Genomic DNA, 5,163 nt, shown 5'->3' with positions numbered 1-5,163 from the left:
TATTCCAAAAATGCCATTTTGTTTACTTGTTTTCGTGTATGATGACCTTCGCTATAAGTCCATAGTCACTAAGTTTATATTTGATTGAATTATTAAGATACCCCTAGTCAGGGGTTGTTTTCATATGAACAACATTATGTATCCCTAAAGATGGTGTAGCCTTGGTTTTCATGATCTAGAAGTAAAAAAACATGTGTCTTTTGAGTAAATGGTTGTTTAAGTTGCTAACCAAGTGCGGATTGTGTTAGTTTTTCTTACATGGCAATAAGTATTTGGGGGAAAAGGCAATCTCAATGGTTCAAGACAACCAACGGACTCCCAATTTCCAAAGGGCCTCATGATGGTTAAAGATACTTTTGTTCATTTTTCATCATTTGGTGTGTGAGTGGCCAAAATTTTGTCGCGGGAGGATAGCTATATCAGGGATAGGCCTCTTTGTTTACCCCCCGTCCTTATATTTCGTATTGCTTGTTATAGGAATGTCACTCCTTAGGTGATTATTGGAGCTAAGAACAAATGGGAGAATTTTTTGTAGAGCTACCACTGGTCCACATTTAGCAGACTCAAATGAAATTGTCCTCGAGATTGCGGATGTGTGTTGTACAAAGCATGACTTGCTTAAATGAGATCTTCACACTTCTAGGGTTTCCTCTCTGCGCTTCATGTGTTTGGTTTTCATGGATAAGATGGTAAATTTTATTCAAAAAATTTATGGTGTCTTAATTTTCTGTGTAGATAAATATTTTCTTTTGTTCTCTATAAAAAGTTGTGATAATTAAGGATAATTTTTTAAAACAAATATGACAGTTGGATACTCATTGGGGATGTTGCTATGAACAAGGTCCATTCATTGTCTCTTTTTTGACTATTGTATAGAATGAGTTTCATGATGATCTATGTATTTACCTTTTAATATCACCCGAGGTTGTAGTATTTCACATTTTTTGGGTCTAGACAATGGGAGTTGATAAATCTTAAGATCTCTCATTTTGGTCTTGCGATTATGTAGAAAGCATATCATCTTTGATAAAAGAAAGTTCATTCTCGTATGAAGGTGCTATTATGTGTACCAATTGGTGACGTGGGTTATTGCATATGATTTAACACAAAGAGCCAATGTAGCTTGGCGCAAAGAAGCCAGACTGGCTTAGTGGGAATTCATGTCATGTTTTGCATGGTGTGCCAGTGATGGGCTTATGAGTGTTTACAAAGATCTTGTTTGGCTTGCTCTTCTTTGTTCTGTCCATGTTTTTGAACTTTCTATCCTATTGGCAACAAGATCAAAGTTTGATATCTTTGTAATGATACAATGTAATAAGGTTAGCCATATGCATGTCAGGGTGAAAGGGGTTTAACAAAGGCTAACGTTATTAACCTACACACAGAAGAGTAATATATATTTCTAGAATTGAAGAATGGAACTAAATGTGCTACAAACCAGTAACTGAATATGACAATCTAGCTACCAAACGAGATCATTTGGAGGTTTTGTAGTTTTTGTTATCTTTATACAGTATTTCTAACCTTATGTCCTATGTGGTATGGCTAGATATTTTTAGGAATGATTCGGAGTGTCATGCAACGGACATCCCAATGTTACGTAGCTCGGGTCATACCTGAGATAAGAAAACATGCTTGGGGCTACAAGCCGTGTGACCATGGATGGATATTGTAATAGCCATGAGGGGATATTTAAAAGAGAAATATTCAAACCACAATGTTGGCAAGTTTTCTTAATTAATTGGCCAGTTCTTGTTCTAGTTAATGAAATGACAAGGAGCGTTCTAATTGTGTTTGTATCCACTTGATGCTATATTATGAGCCTGTAAATAATGACCATTACTGGAAAAGTTCATGAAAAGGCATTGTGCAGGTTCGTCGAGATTTTCTAAATATTCCAAAGAGAGAGATGGTACACATCGGGCGAGGAGCATTCCCCCGCCATACATGGTACATTTTTAGGGTCTCCACCGGTATATATAAAATTAGTACTCGGAACATTGGACAACTTCATTCCTTACGATTTTTCTCTGATTTGTTCGATTAGAAAACGTGGGAAATCCTATTTTCTCCTCTACATGAAGTTCAAAAATAATTCTGGTTGAGTAACCTCATAGAATTTTTATTATTTCTATGATAACTATGTCATGTCCACAATTGTTTTAGGTAATTTCCTCGTACTTGCTATGGTACAACCAAATAGGTATATTATAGAATGATGTGTATTCAGTTTCTATAGGAATTAATCTGACGTGACATCCAATTTTTTTTGTTGCTATGTATTGGTAGTCCCGAACCGAAGAGGCTTTCTATGGCCACTTTGATATGTTTGATTCTCCAAATGCAGGAATGTGACTATAATGACATGTCCTCCTGAATTTTATATGTTGGTGTAGAATACAGTATATCCATTGATAGGGTATCCCGATGAGGTGAGTAGATCGAAGGAGAAACATGAGCACATATTTACTTAGGTTCAGGCCCTCTATACAGGTAAAACCCTACTACTACTCGTGTTGCATTGATGTATAGGTGTGTACATACCGAAGAGCCTTCTATGGCCTCCTTGATATGTTTGATTGTCCAAATGCTGGAATGTGACTATAATGACATGTCCTCCTGAATTCTATATGTCAGTGTAGAATAGAGTAGATCCCTTGACAGGGTATCCAGATGAGGTGAGTAGATCGAAGGAGAAACATGAGCACATATTTACTTAGGTTCTGGCCCTCCATACAGGGAAAACCCTACTACTACTCATGTTGCATTGATGTATAGGTGTGTACATAGTACATGTTATAATCGAGGGTTCTAACTTATTGTAAGGTGTCTATCAACTAGCTCGGCCCTGTCTTATATAAGATACCACTGCCCTAGGGTTACATGTTCCTAGTCGGCTACATCGGTGGTGGAGAATCCTCCACATATCTGTCTTCCTTATCTTGTAAGGCAAGACTTCTAGAATCTTTCCTCTACAGAGACCATGGGCCAGCATGATGGCCCAGAGCGAAAACCGACCTAGGGGTCCTCGGGACAACCTACTTAGGCTGACTACCAGCAAGGTGAGGTAACCCTGGGCTGTAACACCGTCAATATAAGATGAGAAAACATAGGAATTGTAACCAAAGAGTTTCTGATGTCGTAGGTAAAATAAAGGGAATTGTATAAAGTGGTTTGAGTGGATGATTTTTTTTCCTCCAAAATAGTGTGTAGAGCACTATGTAGGAAATCTTCATAAGTATCCACATTCTCCGAAAACCATGAAATTCCTTTGAATCAAAGGATGCCTTAGTAATTTTTATCTTCTTTGACTACTCTGCGAGGCCTGTATCATTATTTGTGTAGCATACTTGGCCCATCAGCCGAGCCAGTATAAATTTTGGGTTCGAGAATTTTCGGTTATGGCCATGAAGGCCTCGAAAGATTGAAGCTGCAGAAATGTGGCACACTTGCTCTTTGATTAATCATGTAACCAAGATCCAGCCTACGAAATTAATCAATAAAGATGGCAATCCCCTAATTAGTTTGGCGTTAATCACTACCAATATTGATGAGAGGTTTAGTTTCTTGAGTTGTCACTAACAAGAAAGTGGGATACTTGTTAAATATAGTACTTTGTGCTTGATGAACTACTTCATCAGTTTGGACGAAGCTGGCCAGCCAACATAATATGAAGTATGTAAGAGGAACTAACATATGACAACTGCTAACAGATACATATTAATTGTTCAACTAAATGATTATTAATCAGTTCAGCTATTAAACAGTGAATGCAAATGAGCTATATATACATCTACTTAGATAGCCTGACTTCTATTTTTTCTTCTTCAAAAAGGGACAATACGTCCAGGTTCTGCACCGACTAATAGTTTGATACACACATTCATATTTGTGTAGTTTGAAACACTACTAAATAAAAAGATCAAATCCCTCGCAATGCACCAGAGGATAAAGCGTGAAGAGGATAAAAGCTACAACCCATGCATCAAGATCTTGCTGCTAGATCATCATCCAAGCTTCATTGCCATTTGTTTCACAACTTCCTTTTCTTGGGTATATATATGCGTGTAGCATGTAAAAGCTTTTTTTAAAGCATTGTTGGTAGATGCATGCAATCATTTTATTAATTATTCACAAAGACCTTACAAAGTAGTTCATCAGGTAGTCTGAAGCCACCATCTTAGCAAGAACTGTCGCCACTCCTATCCACCTGATGAAGGGGTGCCGATAATCCGAACCTAATACCAAACAGACATCACACAAATGCCTAACATCTAAAGCCAGAGGCCCAACCAAGCCACATACTGGGTTTGGGGCACAAACTCGTCTGACGCATTCTCTATGTCGTCACTGCCATCTTCGACCAATTCATCTTCAGAGCAGAAACTAATGCACCGACCTTGCCAGGACTCCCTGCCATCAAAGCCACCATGACGTCAAACAACATCCTCGTCCTGTGCAAGTCCATCTCCGCGCATCAGACTCCGAGTCTCCACAACGCCACACCAATGAGATTTGCCGCCATCAGTGTGTAAGATGAAGCACCGCTCCACCAAAGAAGTCGTCATCTGGTCCCTCGAGCTTGTGTGTGGCTCCATGAAAGACGCCCCCAAGGGGGAAACGACACCTGAGCGTCGCCGTCATCCAACTACTGATCTAGGTTTTCCCCGGAGGCAACAGAAAGTGGCCTTGAACTTCTCTACAGCGATGCCTTCAAGAAGGGAACGACACAGACGCCATCGCCACCGCCGGGTAGCCGAAAGCAAGTTTTCACCCAGATATGTTCGAAGAAGCTCCATCTCTCGTGCTCGGGCCGCCGCCACCACCAGCACCACTAGGTCGAGCACACGCCGCCGGCACTTCCACAGTGCCCAAAGGCTGCGAGACCCGACGACACCACGCCTGACAGGCTGCCACGGCCTGACCCGAGCACCACCCAGATCCAATCGGGGTCAAGAGCCCCAAGCCGCAGCAGCTGTTGAGGCAGCACCACCGGACGGGGACACGCCTTCCATCCCCGCCATAGAACGAGCCGCCGCCGGAGGTTCGAAGCACCGCGCCACCAAGCCACCAACGGGACCAACTACGCCGCCACGAGGATGGATGAAGAGCCGCGCCAAGGGAGAGGCCCCACCGCCGTCGGCACTGTCTTTGCCCGGCAGT

General features: G+C 41.3%; 1 protein-coding gene across 1 annotated transcript in view; it reads right to left on the bottom strand.

Moving 5' to 3' along the window:
- LOC119304964 (MADS-box transcription factor 25-like) overlaps positions 1-5,163 on the bottom strand; it is a 12,991-nt gene that overhangs the window by 6,896 nt on the left and 932 nt on the right. The gene's annotated exons all lie outside the window — the stretch shown is intronic.

The sequence above is a fragment of the Triticum dicoccoides genome, chromosome 5B (genome assembly GCF_002162155.2).
Source record: "Triticum dicoccoides isolate Atlit2015 ecotype Zavitan chromosome 5B, WEW_v2.0, whole genome shotgun sequence".
In the NCBI taxonomy this organism is placed as follows: Eukaryota; Viridiplantae; Streptophyta; class Magnoliopsida; order Poales; family Poaceae; genus Triticum; species Triticum dicoccoides.
The sequence above is the reverse complement of the archived record's forward strand: the minus strand, read 5'-3'. Positions and strand labels throughout refer to the sequence as shown.